This window comes from Musa acuminata, chromosome BXJ3-1 (assembly GCF_036884655.1).
Source record: "Musa acuminata AAA Group cultivar baxijiao chromosome BXJ3-1, Cavendish_Baxijiao_AAA, whole genome shotgun sequence".
Lineage (NCBI taxonomy): Eukaryota > Viridiplantae > Streptophyta > Magnoliopsida > Zingiberales > Musaceae > Musa > Musa acuminata.
The window spans coordinates 37,598,249-37,618,763 of NC_088349.1; the positions used below are offsets into that span (position 1 = coordinate 37,598,249).

The 20,515-nt window shown below is 35.6% G+C and overlaps 1 pseudogene; it reads right to left on the reverse strand.

Moving 5' to 3' along the window:
* Window positions 1–1,801: 1,801 nt before the first annotated feature.
* On the reverse strand, window positions 1,802–18,598 carry LOC135629261 (26S proteasome regulatory subunit 4 homolog; annotated as a pseudogene).
* Window positions 18,599–20,515: the final 1,917 nt, after the last annotated feature.

Consider the following 20,515-nt stretch of genomic DNA (forward strand, 5'->3'; position numbering starts at 1 on the left):
ATTATACTTGAAGGCAGAATGAATATGGTGAATTAAGGGAGACAGAAAACTACTCAACAACATAGATCAATAAAGAGAGACCAAAACACTTGTGTAAAGATTTGCCAAATAACCAAATGGAATAAGGCCGGCAAAAACAAAGACTAGTGGTCTAAAACTCAATGGAATTAGCACGACCTACAAGTTTCAACAAGAATAAACTGATTTATCTTTTTGATGTCTAAAACTTGCTTAATATCAGACATGAAACGGTTTAGACAATAATATCTTGAAGGTTGTCCACAGTGACAATAACAAATACCTGAGACCACTTGTTCATGCGGCAATTAAACATTCCGAGAAAAACTGTGAGTGAATCAGTGATCCTTCTTTATGCTTTAGCCAAAACCCAAAAGATCAATAGTTCAACTTAGTCAGCATGAATCCTGACCCTTTCTGGAAATGTCATGTGCCAACACAGTGAATCAATGTATATTTTGTCCCATTTCAATTTTCATTTGTGACAAGTTGAAGTCCCACCTAAATTGCCATTCTAGTTTATCTTTCCTATTTCCTGAAAAAGACATGTTCCAACATGAAACAATTTAGCATATACTTTTGATTTCAAACTAATTACATATTACCCCCCATAATTAGCTTCCTTTAGCATTTCGATCCCTACACTTCAGAAATTTACATTGGCATCCCTATAGTACGAAAATGAAACATCTAAGTCAATTTACCCATACACCATTAATTTTACCGATAGAAACATGAAAATAAAGAGCAAAAAGGTACTCTTAATGTTCCAGTTGATGATGGCAAACAACGTCAGTGGTGGCAACCGACAACGCCACGGGTGACTGTTGTGGATGAGGAGAGCGACGATGAAAGATAAGGGTTGCTATGCATCTACATCGACATCGATGCAGTTGCCGAGCGGGGAAAGGGTCACCGATGCAGATGTAAAGCGACGCTACTTGGCATATGCATCGATGGCCCTTTTGCTCGGCAACTACGTCGCGCAGACGTAGATGCAAAGTCACTCGCCATCGTAAATGTAAATGTAAAGCAACGTCACTCAGCAACTACATCGACGTCGTCGCAGATACAGAGCGATGTCACTCGGCAACTACATCGGTCGCTCTGCGTTTGCGTCGGCGCCTACGCAGATGCAGAGCGACACCGCTTTGCATCTACATCAACGTTGATGCAATTGCCAAGCGATGAAAGAGCCACCAATGCAGATGCCGAGCAGCCCTTTTGCCACTCGACAATGGCAACGATGCCGACGCTAACGCCGAAGCAGAGGCACTCTTACCTCTCACCGCTACTCTCCTCATCCACAATAGCCACCCGCAACCCCCAACAATGCCACTATCCGCCACCACCGCCGTCAACTAGAATGCTAAATTACCTTTTTTTTGTTTTTGAATTTCCGTTGATAAAACGAACAACATTATGGTAAATAGACCTAAATGTTTTACCTTCATAATTATAGGGATGCCAATGAAACTTTTTAAAACATAAGGACCGAGATGCTCAAGGTAGTTAAATACAAGGGGTATTCTGTAATTAGTTCTTTGATTTCTTAAGACATATAAACACAACACATTTATATAAAAGGTATGTGATTACAACTTGGGCATGAAGATGCACAATATTTCTCAAAAGATTATTTATGTTGAACCATTTTTGTTATCCAATTTGCGATCATCAAGGTCCACAAACAAACATCTAAAAATAATATATTGAGAATCACGATAATCAAAAGCGACATATGAGACAAACCTTCATGTTATGAGGCAAGCGAATTAATAGCTCACATGTAGAGTCCCTTAGGCACCCCTTCTTCTTAAACGTCACCTTCTCCTTGGCCTTCTTGAAGTCTGCATGAGTTACCTGAGCGTAAGATGATGTAGCTACAAATTACTGAGATATGTAACTTAGGGCACTTTGGGAATGCAAGATAAAGCAAATGGGTATTAGTTTAAACTCTTAATCCAATGCAAGTCAAATTCAACTAGCCGATCTAACCACTAAAGACGTGTAGTCCAACTCAAACTAGTCAAGTGAGAGTGTCTCTTCAAAGAAGACTAGTTAATATTCCATTTGTTGGGTATGTCCCTACCATATCAGATTTGTCAAACTTAATATGCACCAAACCAAGGATAATATTCAAGTATTTGATAATCTTGTTTGAAAAACTTTTGATTAAAATAAACATTTGAAAACCATCAGAATCCATATCAACAATATTAGTTTTGAATTATTCGTATTGTTTCTTATCAATTATATGATCCAACATGTGCCCAAGAGCAAGAATTTTACTTATAAGCCAAACCATATTCTTTTACGTTGAACTGATCTTATTCAGTTTATATTTTACTTTTTAAGTTAAATTTTTCTTTATTTCATTATTTAGGGCCTTGAATGATTCTCTCCCAAATTGTCTCACTTCTCAAGGCTATAGAAGAGAATTGGGAAAAGAAAAACAAAGAACAGAGAATCAGAAATTAAGACGAGATCAAGACATTTCCAAGAGCCAAGGCATCACCACATCACTTCGAGATAAGCTGTCATAAGAAATGGGAACAAAATAGATAAGTAGCATCTTTCCTTTCCATTTTCTATTTTTGGAGGAAGAAGAGGATCTCTATTCTAGCAGCATGACAAACTGTTTCAGTGGTCAACCACTGTTAAGACACATTGGTGGAGGTTTAGAGCCTATAACAAACCTTAATTAGCCTGAGTAAGGACCTGTATGGATCATATGGTTCAATACCAAATGGTGTTGTTTTTGTATTATCTTTTAATGATAATGTGTGAAAAAGGTTGGAATATTGCCCGATAAACTAGTGAGATACCAATGCAACAAGGTGTCAAGACCAGAGGTCGACCGAGCTTCTAAACCTGGTTGTAGACCTTTAGACTTGAAAACACGAAGCATAGACTTGAGTGTTCAGAGATCACCAAAAATGTCACCTGAACAAATTTCCAATATGCTTTTGTAAGAAAATCTCCCTCAACAGGTAAATAACTTTATTACATCTAGCCCAAAGAATGATCGTTTTTGGTTCTTTATTATACTTCTTATAACAAGTTCTATCCAGAGCAATGATACACTAATAAAGATTGATGCTTCCTCAAATGGTCATGCTCCTCTTGCCCCAAGAAAGAGAAGTAATAAAAACTTGAATCAACAAGGAACCCTCATTCGGGTAAATTAGTGGCTTTATAAATACATACTAGGAACTATAACTGGGGTCAGAAGAAGTCATCTGGACAATATAGCTTTATAATATGAATCTGAAAAGCAATCTAATGGAGAACATAGACTAAATGCAGCTTACATGAACCATCACATTTAAATTATAAAGAAATGAGTTACCTTTATAGAATAGGAGAGGTAATATAAAAAGTTCTCCTATCTTTTAGTGGTTAACTTTTTAAGTGATCAATTTCTGAACATTAATAGGAACATAGGAAAAATTCATAAAATCCCTAGGGTATGGATAATTGGCATTCAAAAGTCAATATCCATTTTAAAAAGCATGTATATATCCCAATCAAAAGGTATATAAAACCACAATAACAATTGCTGATAATATTAGTGTAATAACAAAAGCTTTATCTAACAATAACCTTCTATATAAAAGAATACAATTTTACATGTAAATATGTGACACACCTTCATCCTACGCTCTCTTAAAGCAAGCAAGCCAGATTCAGTATAGATTGTCTTGATATCAGCTCCAGAGAACTCATCCTTCGTCATGACAAATTCTTCCAGGTTGACATTATTGGCCAGCGTCATTCTAGAGGTATGTATCTAAAGAAATTAACATGAAAATAAGAATTTAGCAAGAACCCGCAAAGTGTACAAAAACATGCACTGGTGTTCTGTAAGCATCCTGTATTTGTTCATGAAGCATAACAAACCTGAAAAATACGATGTCTAGTTTTAATGTCTGGCAGTGGGAATTCAATCTTCCCATCAATACGACCAGGCCGAAGCAAGGCTGGATCAAGGCTTTCAATTCTGTTGGTTGCAAGACCTTAACATCCCCCCTTGAGTCAAAACCATCTAACTGGTTTAGCAACTCCAACATGGTTCTCTGTATTTCACGCTCACCACCCGAATGAGCATCATATCTAAAATTGGTCAGATAGAATAGTCTGATAATTTTAACTATGATTTACATACAAGAGAAAGAAAAAAGTGGGACTTTTATTTCTCATCGACTGACCTTTTGGTGCCAACTGCTTCTATCTCATCAATAAAGACTATCGAAGGAGAAAGTTCATCTGCCACTCTAAACAGTTCTTTAACATGTTTTGGGCCATCACACAAATATTTCTGAATCAACTCACTTCCAAAAACATGCAAGAAAGTTGCTGAAGTTGAGTTTGCCACAGCCTGAAATTAAGCATTCATAAATAGTATGAAAATTAGGACTTTGCAATAACCAATGCAGATACCACAGCGTTCAGATCACCATGCAACACAAATTGTATAGCAAAAACCTTTTAGGTCGCAAACCCACAAGAGAAAGATAATTCCAATTCTAAAGTGAAACTCAGTTAAGCTTTTTTTTTTAATTGGCCACCACCATCTAGATTGTAAATTTGCAATAATAGAAGGTCAATATTTTTTTAAAAAAGACATCCATTGGTAAAGAAGAAATACATAGGCAATAAAAACATCCTTTCTCATTTCTCTTCTCTATTTACTCATAATAAATGCTGATAGATATACTAAACTATACAAATCAATAAAGTGTTGTCGCTAGAGTTAGAGCCAATAAATAGCACACATAAACACAAAATACAAATGTAACTAAATAGAGATCGAGAAAATAGAGAAGAGGGAGGGTAAAGAATGTGTGGGGCAAAGTTGTAAAGTCCATGTTATGGAAATTCACATGCTACACTCTCACTTTGGCTCCCCATATGGTATAACTCCCTTGGGAAGCCTAATTCCAATATCTTCATACAGCTCAGGATGAGTAAGAGGAAGTTGAACAGCTTCTTTAATTTATTGAATTTGTGCATCTAAGTCACCAATATTAGCATAAGATTCAAAAGGAGCTTTTTCAACTTTCATGACAGAAACCATAGGATCAAGTTCATCCTGAAGAAGCCCAACAACAGACAAGATCTGCAAAAGACATTTTAATCTAATCACCCATTTATCCACTCAATAACAACATATCCTGATATAATATTTCAGAATTTAACAATTATGTGAACAAAAGTCGCCAAGTAAAAAGCATATCATTATGTATCATGTCATGTGAAGATGCATAAAAGGTAAGGATTAGAAACATCTAAAGCACAGGCTAAGATAAAAAGGACAAAGACCAATAATTATTTTACACTTCTGTTGAATAACATACATGTACATAATAATTCTGCAAAACTAGATTGGAAAAATCCAGAGCTAGATGTAGCTTGATCGGTTTCTTCACCCACACCTATAAACAAGTCAAGTTGCATATTGATTCAACCAAAAAAAATATTCCAGACCATTCAGTGTAGGTTACACTGCAAAGGAGACAAAATAAGTGTCAACCAGCTGTAAGAAAGCTTTTCAAGAAAACTATATTTCAATCTCTACAGCTGTCTCTTCAATAAGGATTGCACCAAACACTTGTTTTTACTCCTAGGAGAAGTCCAAAACAAGAGGTAGACAAGCTAAATAAGACATTTCTCCTTTATTTTCAAGAAATGTTTTGAGCCACTTTGAAAATATTCAAATAAGAGAAGGAAAAAACAACAGAAAACAACATACATTGCTCCCGCTCCCGCTCCCGTTGCCGCTGCTCGCTGTTGCTGCCGTTGTCGCCGCTCGTCGCTCTCGCTTCCGCTCTCGCTCCCGCTTCTTCTTTTCTCAATCAGCACCCCCTAATATACCTCTTCCTTCTTCTCCTTCAGTATATTGTTAACAGTATATAGTATACTATTAACAATATATTAATAATAGTATTTATATTTATTAGATTAATAATATATTATTTTGATTTTAATATAATTAATTTTTATTTATTTAAAATTATTATATTTAAATAATTATATTTAAAATTTTAAATAATTATATTATATATTTTTATATTTTAGTGACTCGCTTCACTCAGGCGAGTGCCTAGCGCCTCAGGCGTTTATGAACCTTGACGCTTAGCGCTTTTTAAATCACTGACACAAATAGAGGATGTAATATTTAGAAAAGAAAAAAAAAGAAGTCTCAAATAAAAGTAAACCTTGCATTTCTTCGGCAATTATCTTTGTGAAAATTAAGTGTTGGTTGCTGAGACAATGGATCTTTTGTTCTACATACTAAGAAAGAAATGGTTCCAGACATGTTCACATACCTCATCAAGTCTTGGGTGAGGATGCTTAGGAAGCACATCTAACACCTCTTTGTCCACAATGCACTTGCCATGGATTTCTTTATAAAGGTCTATGCATAATCTCACCAAATCTTTCTTTCTGAACGCAAGCTTGATAAGGCAACATCACTCCTCGAAGCCACTTCTAGAAAACCAGAGCTTTGTTCACAATGTACATGCCAAGAAAATTAATGCATTATTGTGGTGCTTTTCAGCTTGTGAAATATCTCTCGATAGTACTTATACACTGAGGCTAGCAATTCATACCAATATCTGATTTTTCTATTACAACTAGCATCATGAACCGGTTGACTTCTATTTCCTTGTGATGACCTCAAAGAATTCACAGCAACCTTAAGGAATGTTTTCTGATGAAGTAATGTACTTCCTAATATGACAAGTAAGAACAATTATGTCATCTTAATTCGTTGAGGTTTCAAGTATTTTTTCCCCTGTAGTTCTAATGGTGAAGCAAACTTCCGTACATAGAAAACCTGGCTGTCAACAAATCATGCATACATCAGAATCATCTGAGAGAAAATGTAGCATAAAAACCTCCAGTTGTTTTCTTCTGTTTTTATCATTCTCCTGAGCAAGATAACATTGAGATACTATTCCTATTACCTGTGTTGGATGCTGTCCTTGATCATCCCAGCTTTTATAAAAACGAATATTGGCTGTAGAAGCTGCCATCTAGCAACTCCACTTTTGAAGTGTTTTAAAACAATTATATCTGTGTAACCTTCAACTGTAGTTATATCTGCAAATCATGCTTTCCACTCGTTAAGTCTTCCTTATACAATTCTGGACACCACAAAATTATCCATAATTAAGAATTTAAGATCATACCTTCAGGAGTTTCTCCTCGTGGCTGAAGAAAATTCACGTGCTTCTTTTGTAATAAAAAACTTCTCCTCCTAACCTTTTTATAGCTGGCTCAAAGGAAAGTCTGGTTGATGTTGATGGCTCAAACAGAGCTACCATAAGATACCCCTCCAGCATTTTGCTTCTCAATGAATCTTCTCAATCTTTTCCATCTCAATTGCCATTTCAATTATTCCATTCAAAATATATGGAACAAACTGTTGAGATTCACTGACATCATCAAGCTAGAACTTGTTGCCACATGAAGCTGAAAACTTCTAAGAATCAAATAAATAGCACTTGCTGCCACTCATGGGTAAATCTAAAAATGGCCTCCTTCACGGTATCTTGTCAAAGATGATGGTTTGCATAGTAGATTGGTGGAGACAGGATGTGCTCCGAGAAAGAGCAAGTTCTCAACGTTGCTAGTTGAATGAGAAAAGATAGATGCTTGATGGCATCTCGTTGAGCGATCGTTTGAAGTCAACAAATCCTTCTGCATTACAAGACCAGATGGAGTGAACAAAGCCATTACAGGTTAAGAGGCAATTAAAAAAACGCAAAATCATTTCTTCAGACAAATTTGAGGAGTATAAGAAAAATTAATTTACAAAAAAAATGTATTATACAAAAACTATATCATAATAGAAATCAGAAGTTAATTAAAGGGGAAGAACATGTTGGGTCCAGTCCATATGTGGGCTTGGACAATTGGGCCTATTGAGCCCAAATCAACAAATCAAAGAAATTAAAAAGAGGAGAGAGAAGATGAGGATATTTCAGCGTGCGTGCGACGGCGTGCAGTGAGAAAAGAGGAGAGAGAAATAGAGAGAGAAAGTAAGGTTTCTGAGTTTTCTGCTTGACGATCGGTAGCCAAACGTTGTCAGTTTCAGCCCAAATTTTATGTTGAGAATCCTTGCAGCAAACTCTACAATCCTAACGGTGTTGATCTGCAGTTTACCCTCTCTAAGGTACTTTCCTACGATATCCACTTCGTGAGACCTAGAATTCTCTTTTGAGGAGATCCCTACGTGATGAAGATATGCTATTCTTGAGCCAAGATCTATGATCTTGATGTTATTCTGATCCTCTAGTTATTCTAGAGAAGACCTACTGTAAACCTGTTATCATTATTATTGATAGTGGAAGTTTGAGGTGGACTACGGTCCCGTGGCTTTTCCCACGTTGGGTTTTCCACGTTAAAAAGATTTGGTCTCACTGTGTGATTGATTTATTGCTCTATTGTTTATGTTGTGCTGATTGATATTAGCATTTTGATATCAAGTTGGTATTTTGATGAGGAACCTATTTTGATACACAAAGAGGGAAAAGAATTATTCCGCATTAACAGGTTTCTTCCCAACAAGTGGTATCAGAGCATCAGGTTGTTTGGTGCTAGTTTTCTTGTGTGATTGAAATGGAGCAATCAGATGGTATGATTAAATTGAACTCATCAAATTATTCTACTTGGAGGCGTCTGATGGAAGATTTGCTCTATTGCAAAGATTTGTATAAGCCTATCAAGGTTAAAGATAAACCTTCTATTATGGACGATGAAGAATGAGAAGTTCAACATAGAAAAGCTATTGCCTATATTAGAAGATGGATGGATATAAACTTGCATGAGCATATTTCAGATGAAATCAGAGCTGATGTTGTTTGGCAAAGGTTAGAAAATCTCTTTGCGAAAAAGACAGTGGGAAATAGAATTTCTCTCCTCAGAAGGCTTGTAAATTTGAAGTATAAAGATGGTGGTAACATTGTTGAGCACATAAGCCTATTTCAAAGTCTTACAAACAAGTTGGTTGCTATGAAAATGAATATAGATGATGAGATGCAGGGATTATTACTTCTCAGCTCTTTACCAGAAAGTTGGGAAACGTATGTAGTGACTATTTGTAACTCCACGCCAGAGGGGACTCTAACCATAGATATGGTTAAAGACAGTTTGCTAAATGAAGATGTAAGAAGGAAAGAATAGGGTGAAACTTCTTCTGGTGCATTTGTTACTGAAAAACAAGAAAGACGTGGAAGAAGTCATAGCAGAAATCCATATAGTTATAGAGGAAGATCCAAGTTTAGAAGAGATATCAAATGTTTTCACTGTAATAGGCCAGGTCACATGAAGAAAGAGTGTAGGTTTTGGAAGCGAGAACAGAATGAAATGAAGAAAAAATGAGAAAGAGACCAATACAGTTGCTGCTGAAGGTAATATCACTATTGTTTGTGATGAAGGGTGTGTTAGCCTTGTAGCTCAGGACAGTAATTGGGTAATTGACTCTGGTGCTTCATTTCATGTTACTTCTCATGGTGATTTCTTTAGATCTTACAGTGCTAGTGATTTTGGTAATGTCAGAATGGGAAACAATGGTACATCTAAGATTGTGGGTATTGGAGATATTTGCTTGGAGACCAGTATTGGGAGCAAATTGATACTCAAAGATGTAAGGCATGTTCCAGATATTCGTCTTAACTTGATATCTACAGGTAGACTTGATGATGAGGGCTTTGCACATTATTTTGGTGAAAGTAAATGGAAACTCACTAAAGGTTCTCTAATTGTGGCAAAAGGAAAGAAGATTAACTCTTTTTATGTCATGGAAGCTAAGCTACATAAAGGAGAGATTAATGCAATTCGAAAAGGTGAAAGTATAGATCTTTGGCATAAGAGGCTTGGACATATCAGCGAGAAGGGACTTCAAACTCTTGCTAGAAAGCAGTTCTTACCAGAGTTGCAAGGTACATCTCTTAAATCTTGTGATCATTGCTTAGCTGGAAAAACACATAGAGTTGCATTTCAGACATATCCATCATCTAGAAGATCTGATGTTATTGATTTAGTTCATACTGATGTTTGTACTATGCAAACTAGAACTCTTGGAGGTGCTCTTTATTTTGTTACTTTTATTGATGACCATTCTAGAAAAGTTTGGGCTTTTGCTTTGAAATCTAAAGACCAGGTACTCGATGCTTTCAAGGAGTTTCATGTCAATGTTGAAAGAGAAACTGACAGAAAGCTAAAGTGTGTTCGATCAAATAATGGTGGCGAGTACAGGGGTCCTTTTGAGAATTATTGCAGGTTCCATGGTATCAGGCTTGAGAAAACAGTTCCTAAAACTCCTCAGTAGAACGGTGTGGCAGAAAGGATGAACAGAACCATTGAAGAAACGATTAGGTGTATGCTTTCCCACGCCAAGTTACCAAAGTCATTTTGGGGGGAGGCTATGAGAACTACAGTTGACCTGATAAATCTTTCTCCATCAGTTCCTCTGCAAGGTGATGTTCCAGAGAGAGTATGGAGAGGAAAAGATATACCTTATAATCATTTGAGAGTCTTTGGGTGTAAAGCATTTGTTCATATTCCCAAAGATGAGAGGTCCAAGCTTGATAATAAGGCAAAAGCATGTATCTTCTTGGGATATGGTCATGAAGAGTTTGGGTACAGATTATGGGATCCAGTGAACAAGAAGATTATTAGAAGCAGAGATGTTGTGTTTCTTGAAGACCAATTGTTTGATGATGGTGATAATGTTGAGAAGCCAGAAACCTCTGTTTATATTCCTTGGAGTTTGGGTCCAGTTCCTTCACCTATAGTTCATGATGATCATGGGGGAGATGAACAAGAAGATTGTGGTGAGAATACTAGTGATGATACACCTACAGTTGATGATGCTGAACCAACTGAACAGGCACCTCCACCACCAGTTGAGATTCCATTGAGAAGATCCACTAGAGAGCGACAACCCTCTACCAAATATCCTCCACATGAGTATGTTATGCTTACTGACGGGGGAGAGCCAGAAACTTACCAAGAAGCTATTCTACATGAGAATAAGAGTGAGTGGGTTAAAGCCATGCAAGAAGAGATGAGATCCTTACTTGAGAACCACACCTATGACTTGGTAAAGCTGCCGAAAGAGAAGAAAGCTCTCAAGAATAAGTGGGTTTATAAATTGAAGACTGAAAATAATAGCTCACAACAAAGATACAAGGCACGACTAGTTGTGAAAAGATTCAGTCAGAAGAAAGGTATTGACTTTGAAGAAATATTTTCTCCGGTTGTGAAAATGTCCTCTATCTGAGTTGTTCTTGGTTTGGCTGCCTGCTTGAATTTAGAAGTTGAGCAACTTGATATAAAAACAGCATTTCTTCATGGTGACTTAGAAGAAGAAATTTACATGAAGCAACCAGAAGGTTTCAAAGTCAAGGGAAAAGAAAATCTGGTATGTAAGCTTAGGAAAAGCTTATATGGACTCAAACAGACACCTAGACAGTGGTACAAGAAGTTTGATTCCTTTATGATGAGCCAAGGGTATGATAGAACAACATCTGATCATTGTGTGTTTATGAAGAAATTTTCAGATGATGATTTTATTATTTTACTGCTATATGTTGATGATATGTTGATTGTTGGCCATGATGTTGGAAAAATTGAAAAGCTTAAAAGAGAGCTAAGTAAGTCTTTTGCCATGAAAGACTTAGGATCGGTGAGACAAATACTTGGCATGAAGATTCTTCGTGATAGGAAAAAAAGAAAGATTTGGCTATCTCAGGAGACTTACATTGAAAAGGTTCTTGAAAGATTCAACATGAGTAAAGCCAAAGCAGTTTGTTCTCCACTTGCAGGTCATTTCAAGCTTAGTTCGAAACAATGTCCTACAAGTGAGAAAGAGAAAGAAGAAATATCCAGAGTGCCTTACTCATCTGCAATAGGCAGTTTGATGTATGCTATGGTTTGTACTAGGCCAGATATAGCTCATGCAGTTGGAGTTGTTAGCCGATTTCTCTCAAATCCTAGAAAGGAACATTGGGCAGCAGTGAAATGGATATTAAGATATTTAAGAGGTACTTCCAGGTTGTGTTTATGTTTTGGTGATGATGAACCTATGTTAGAAGGGTACACAGATGCAGACATGGTAGGTGATACTGATTCCAGGAAGTCCACTTCAGGATTCTTGATGACATTTGCAGGAGGAGCAGTTTCTTGGCAGTCTAAGTTACAGAAGTGTGTTGCTCTATCAACCACAGAAGCAGAATACATAGTAGTTACTGAAGCCTGCAAGGAAGCTTTATGGATGAAAAAGTTTCTACAGGAATTGGGCTTGAAACAGGAAGGATATACTGTTTACTATGACAGTCAGAGCGCTATTCACCTTTCCAAGAATTCAACATACCATTCTAGATCCAAGCATATTGATGTGAGATATCATTGGATTCGTGATGTGCTTGAGATGAAAGAATTACAGTTGGAAAAGGTGCATACCAATGATAATGGTTCAGATATGTTGACAAAGTCTTTGCCTAAGGAGAAGCTTGAAGCATGTAGGCGAAGAGCGGGCTTGGTACAGCCCACCATATGAGCTGGAGGGAAAGAATTGTTGGGTCCAGTCCATATGTGGGCTTGGACAATTGGGCCTATTGAGCCCAAATCAACAAATCAAAGAAATTAAAAAGAGGAGAGAGAAGGTGAGGAAAGTAGATCAGATTGCAGCGTGCGTGCGACGGCGTGCAGTGAGAAAAGAGGAGAGAGAAATAGAGAGAGAAAGTAAGGTTTCTGAGTTTTCTGCTTGACGATTGGTGGCCAAACGTTGTCAGTTTCAGCCCAAATTTTATGTGGAGAATCCTTGCAGCAAACTCTACAATCCTAACGGTGTTGATCTGCAATTTACCCTCTCTAAGATACTTTCCTACGATATCCACTTCGTGAGACCTAAAATTCTCTTTTGAGGAGATCCATCCTACGTGATGAAGATATGCTATTCTTGAGCCAAGATCTATGATCTTGATGTTATTCTGATCCTCTAGTTATTCTAGAGAAGACCTACTGTAAACCTGTTATCATTATTATTGATAGTGGAAGTTTGAGGTGGACTACGGTCCCGTGGTTTTTCCCACATTGGGTTTTCCACGTTAAAAAGATTTGGTCTCACTGTGTGATTGATTTATTGCTCTATTGTTTATGTTGTGCTGATTGATATTAGCATTTTGATATCAAGTTGGTATTTTGATGATGAACCTATTTTGATACACAAAGAGGGAAAAGAATTATTCCGCATTAACAGGTTTCTTCCCAACAGAACAGAACAAACACAGATTAACTACAAGCACAGAACTAATGTGAAAACTAATTAACATGAAACCAACATCCTAAACAGTGTTAATTTGCCATTCATTTTGATAGTTAGAGAAGAAAGAAAAAGAATTGGTGGTAACATGAACAACAATATATATAAATGAGATACGAGAATTCATCATTTTAGTTATGCAAATCATTTGTTTGTACAAGTAACTTTTTCTACCGTAAGTATTAAAAGGATTTGTGGTGAGTTCATGCTTGGGCCACGACAGCATTGCCAGGGGAGTGTTCCATGTTAGGGACAGCTGAAGTTGAGGCCATCATCTTTCCCTTTTTTTTCCACTCTTTCTTATAACTCCAATAATCTCAAATAATCACAAGTAAAACAGTAATAGTAGATTGGCCAAGTTTGATTCATGAGAGTCAATCTGAACTAAAATATTACCTTTTTTTCAAGTTTTTGTTCATGAAATTAGATTTGGAAGGTCAATGGTTTAATTGATAACTTTTTGCTAATTTTTTATATTATGTCATATTCCAGTGTGATCCTCTGATCCCTCTTAAAAACTCATTGAACAAAAAAATCCAAAATATAATTTCCTTTTTGTAGATGTAAGTTTCTGATTTCTTAATTTTATTTAAAAAGTTTAAATTATGTTTCTATTTATTTGGGAAATTGCATGCAGATTTTTGCAATGTTGATGGTTTTTTCGTATGAGCCCTTCTAAATTTGAAATACAAATACTTAACACATATATGTTATTGTAGTTAATCAAATTAACTAAATTTTATTACTACTATCAATTCTAGATGCCAAAAATTAGCAACCATGAAAAGCCTAAAATTGAAAATGATACTAGTCAAACTACAGGAAATGCAAACATGATGTTAAGACAAAAGTTATAGTTCAAAGTAAAAGCCAGCATAAACATTCAAAATAGTGATTTTTGGTAATTGAATATGAAAAAGACATACTAGCATTTAGACACGATATTCAGAACCGAAAATAATTAAACCATATGATCAAAGTGAAATAGGATAAATAAGCTCTTTAATATCTCTATAAATTTGATGTTTTGAACTAATGTTTAAGAAATAGTTTAATGCATCTCTATTGCAACACATAAGCTTCATTGTTACTCAAGATATGCAAACAAATCTCTTCATATTATAAATAGAAGATCCAATACCTCAAAAGGTTGGCCTCAGTTACCTCTACCGTAGAAAGATCTTTGGAGACCATGTTGAGCCAATTTTCTCTACTCCAGACATCACTCTTCATTGGCAACCAATACTCAGCAAAATTATACTTGTTCTAATAAGGGAGAGATTGAAAACCTATCATTAGCAAACACCAACGACAGTAGAACAGTTTGTTTATTTATATCCTTGGGAAATTTTTCAAGTTTATCACATAAACCCAGTTACACTCCTCTGGAATTCTTATAGTATAGAACGAAAATGAGATAGTACACTTAATTATAACTTGGTTTCATAGAATGTATAACCTCACTTTTGCCTTAGCTTAAAGAAACTCATCAATTTATCTGCCATAAGGAATATGAATGAAGAAATTATAGTGCGAGTTTGCTTTATGCATCTTATTAGTGCATTTATAAGGATATTATGTATGAATGAGTTCTTCATCCACCCTTCTGGTCTTAAAGTTTCTAAATATTATGTCAATCTATATTTAAATAAATTTTACAACTGTTGAATACCACCAAAATTAGAAACTGGGAGTCTTGATGATGATATGCATCAGTCAATGGTCAGTCCAAACCACTGGGAAAATGATCCTTAACAAAGTGCATTTTTAGATTTCACTGATTCATATTGCTATAGATAATTTAAATAAGCTTTCCATTTTCCCATGGTCTCATTTTTCACATCAATATCATAGGACTTCACCTCCATTAATCCTTTTCATTAAACTATAAGTCAATGTTCAGCACTCGAATGATAATGCTTAATTAATTGGCAAGTTCAGTCAGAGAAATAAAGCATATGTTTGGTTCCCTTATCCATTAACATGGGCAATATTATATCGAGAAATAATTTGACAATGTTCATTGAGTTAAAGTAGTTAAGTTGTTCAGAACTTTTAAGTTGTTCTCTATTGTTTTAAGTTTTTTTAATGACATCTTTTATGAATCTGCTAACCAAATTATTCACTTCTTTTTTGCTTCAGTTTTCTTTCAAAAAAAAAAAAAGAGATTTGCCATAAAGACTTCACAAAGAAAGTGTTTTATAATGTCTCTCTCTCTCTCTCTCTCTCTCTACAAAAGAATTGAGCACTCTATAAAGTTAAATGGACTAACAATGCTGCTCAAGAGATCAAATAACCAGGAAAACACAAAACAGAGAGACGACCAGTACTTGGTGGAGTGCACCATCAAATAAAGTAGTATCCACCTCATCCCTACTTAGAGAGAAACATAGATTCAAATCATCCCAATTGCCTCCAACAATCTTCTGCTGCTACATGGTGGAGTTTGGTGTCAAAATGAGGTGGCTTGAGTTCAAGAATTGGCATGGATTTCATGGAGCAATTGACTCAACAATGTGATGTCAGGAGGCACAACCAGACCAAACAATGGTGTTCCTGCTGATGTGTCTCATATGAGGGTGTCATTAGAGAACAACTGCATCAGGTTGTGAAGAGCTTCAGGATAAAATTTCCTAGCAAACAAGTAGCAAAGTCTCTTCATTCCATTCCACAAACAAGGTTTCACTGTCACCACTTTCTGCAAAATAAATAAATAAATACATGATTGCTGAGGTTGGTCTTTGATTATAAAACACTGGAAGGACAGTTAAATAGCAGATTTGGTGTACTCAAGTTTGAGTGATTAGTTTCTCTTCCAGATTGTGTTGTATAATTGTTAGCTGAAAACAGATAGCAGCAATGATTTTGTGATGATAAATACAAGTCAAACATGGAAAGAAAATGAAATTCTTCTAGTATTAGTTATGATTCGGCATGAACTAACCAGATTTGTTACAGTTGATGGCATTAAACAATTATTTGATAGCTTCAACAGTAACAGTATTCGGAACACTGCATAGTCGATCACTTTGAACAATTATCCGATATTCCAATGTAGTTTACATGCTTGTCACGATTTGTAACCCATTGTTGTTATTATTTTTAAGCATGAATAAATATTTTAGTATGCAGAATTTGCATAATGGGTAAGAGATAGTAAAGGACCAAATAATACTATCTAAACAAAAATGAAAATAGATGCTTTTGATGCTTTTGGTGCTTTTGACATATGACATTATTTTCTTACAAGTCATATCGGCTTCTAATTGAATAATTCAATTTCATCCATCGGATTATTTTTTTATTTATTTCTCTAAAGGCTCAGATTAAGGGTCATCAATCCCTTCGAATTTGTACTGTGCCTCATGCATGTATCGTGCTACTCTGTATAATTGCATAATGTCTCAAAGGTTTTGGTTGACGTAGTCATGTAGAACAAGCATTTTCTTGCAAAGTCCTACCACTTATCACTATCTATGACAAAAATGCAAGAATTTTAGATGGATATCTGCAACATGTTCCAATTTCCTTTTATATGCTTCATTAAACCTAAGCACATGAATACACTGAAGTAACTCAGAGGAAAAGAAAAACTATAGAACTTGGCAGTCAACTTGCAAAGATTAAGTTACTTTTGCCTAATCTGATGTGCTTTCGGTGATTGTGACAACACTAATGAAAGTAAATTAGGAATAGGTGAACCAGAAAAAGGAAAGAATCAGCATATGAACACAAGTTCTAAAAGATTTACCTTTTCATCAATGGTGACATGATAACTCTCATCAATAGACTGTCAACAAAACCCATATCAGTCAACAAGAATTTAGAGGCATATGGACATCCTAAAGTATGAATTTTTGAAAGAGAGAATGCTTACAGAAATATTCTTCGGGAGCTCAAAAGTGACATCTTGTGCTCAATATGCTTTTGGATGCCACTTTCTTTTAGACCAATCAACACGCATCACGGACCAATTGGCACTTCCAATAGGATCCACTATCTGTAGGATGTCGAAATGTCCTGTCTAGTTAGTGATACTATTAAATTTCCAGATAAGCCATTACTCAGGAAAGCCAAAATGCAAAATGATCTAATGTACTTACACTCAACAGAGTTGAAAGATAGTGTTCATCAGCATAGCAGTTGCGACTATCAAAACCTGACTGAGGTCAAGAAATGGGCAAAAATAGCAATCGGTATTGCTGGTTGATCAATCTGAGGGAGCAACCATTGAGTGATTCAACACATAAACTTTTAGATACATTCAAAAGAAACAAAGTGCCTAAAAAGAAAAAAACTTGATGATTATTAAGCAGACATTATGCATCAGAACTTGGATCTCCTATAGTCCAACCCATGAATCTAACATATTACTATCTATCCTAGCAAAATGGGGCTCCATTTACCTTATAGACTTCAATTATTTTGTTATCTTCTTAACTTTTGGAGATTTAAGGTACCCCCGGCAATAGAAATTATATGGGCAAACGTATGATGCCTACAAATGCTTCACAATGCTCACTCATAAAAATTGACCACAAAACACTCGAACCCTAAATCTCTAGTTAACCAAGTTCGTCGAGCCTAAATACCAGTGATCTATGTAAATACACATAATATTTTAAGTTATTTTTATCAGAATACTAGCAAATTAGGTATATCAAGAAAACCACAACCAATTCGCACCCTAAACACTAAAAATCTTCACCAATTCGAGATCATGCGACCAAAACCATAAATCATTAAACCAGCAAAACTGACCTTGTAGTGCATAAAAATAGCATAGTCCAATACCAGTTGATCCTTGTCAACAAAAGATAGGATCGTAACGTAGTACTTCATTCTAATCGACGACAAAACGATGACATGGTTCTCATCGATGAGCTCGTCCAGGTTTCTGACACTTATCGGCGACTCCCGAAGATCATCGAACTTGGAGCAATCCTCCTCGTTCTTCTCCTCATAGGGACAAAGGCGCTCCTGGTTGGCGGCGAACGCCACCTCCATGAGGAGGTAGTCTTTGACGAGCTCGACCTTGAGGATGTGGAGGCGGCACTTATAGAGCAAGGTGATGGTGGGGAGCCAAGCAACAACCTCAGAACCCTTCTGCCTGCATTGCTTCCATTTGACTTGGGACGACGATGCTGCCAACTCAATCTTTTTATCCTTCTTGTCGCCATCGTGCTTCTGATCGCCGGGGTGCCCCTAGTTCCCCATGCCTCCGGGGGTTCCCTGGCCCATGGAACCTAGGGTTTTGTGGAGTACCACCGAGAGAGCTCGAGATCGAAAGTAAGCATAGGAGGTTTGGCTTCGAAAGAGAGACGATAAAAGGAGAAGCCGATCTCAATTCTTATTTGCCTTCACAGTGACACAAAATTGCAAATACACGAGTCTAAATATAGTTATTAGCATTATAATTTTAAGGTACCCTCCAATCACCATCTATTTAATTCTTAAGATTTTAATTTATATCAACATTCTATATTATATGACAACAATTCTTAAATAATCAAATTTTATTTTAAATATATTTAAGTTACATTTAACACTTAAAATTATAATTTACATCAATCTTATTTGATATGAATACTTTAAAAATTATTTTTATTTTAAATATATTTAAGTTATATTATGTATGGGACTAGACATGACTGTAATAGTAGATTAAACTAAAAATATATATAAAATATTCACAAAATAAACAAGTCATGTGAATGATATAAAATAGACTAGATATAAAAAGAATTTATCCACCTTAAATAGTTGAGGCATTACGACTTATTAAAAATACAGATAACACATGATTCCAGTTATTAGGGATGCCATATGAAAATTTTATATTAGAATAATAAAACACATATTTTATATTAAAATTTAATTATTTTTATTCAAATATAATATAGCCAATTATTTAGATCAAGACTTAAATTCTTGACCTTAATCATCAAGATGTTTTTTTTCTCTCTTTATTACTTCGCCACATTACTCCATTGTGATAAATAAAACTCATTTGACATTTACTACGTAGAATAATATTATTACAATCAAAGCCATATTTTAGAAGGGATCCCATCCAAAATACATAAAATAAATAAATAAATACATAGTTAATCTTACAAGAAACAAGCAAGCAATTATTCAGAGCATAAATACAATTAGTGTTTCTCATCAAGATGAGATAGGCAAAATGGTATTAAATTTTCATACTCCTTTGTGCTTCTGTTGATCATATCACATCTTTAAGAAACAGTATCAGTCAACCTAATCTCTTTATAACATTAGCTCAACAATCTTTTGATGAAATTATGCTACTTACTTTTTGGACACAGAAGCAGAAAAAATAATTATGTAACAACGAACAATGTCAAAATGGCCTATCGAATTACGTAAAACAAATAAAAGACATAGTTTGTATCGATACTTACCAGCAAAGCAGCAACAACATCGATGGAGTGATTCAAACATAAAAAGCATTCTTGGCTTGTCTGAAATATGTAGCTCTAGGATCACCATCCATGCAATTTCATAAATTTTAAATTTTGATCCTTTGTTGCATAACATTAACCAAGTTTTAGTCACTTCACAATGAATGGTTGCTTAAGAGATATCAAGTGATTTTATTTACGAGGTCCAAATACAAATAGAGATTGCAGTATTTGAAAAGAAAAAAAAGAAAATCTCAAATTAAAGTAAACCTTGTATTTCTTTAGCAATTATCTTTATGAAAATGAAGTGTTGGTTGCTGAGACGATGGATCTTTTGTTCCACATGCTACGAAAGAAATGGTTTCAGACATGTTCAGGTCTTGGGTGAGGATTTGCATGAAAGCACGATGCTTAGGAAGCACATCTAACACCTCTTTTTCCACAATGCACTTGCGAGCTTGATAGGCAACATCACTCCTCGAAGCCACGTCTAGAAAACTAGAGCTTTGTTCACAATGTACATGCCAAGAAAATTAATGCATTATTGTGGTGCTTATCAGCTTGTGAAATATCTCTCGATAGTACTTATACACTGAGGCTAGCAATTCATACCAATATCTGATTTTTCTATTACAACTAGCATCATGAACTGGTTGACTTCTATTTCCCTATGGTGACCTCAAAGAATTCACAGCAACCTTAAGGAATATTTTCTGATGAAGTAATGTACTTC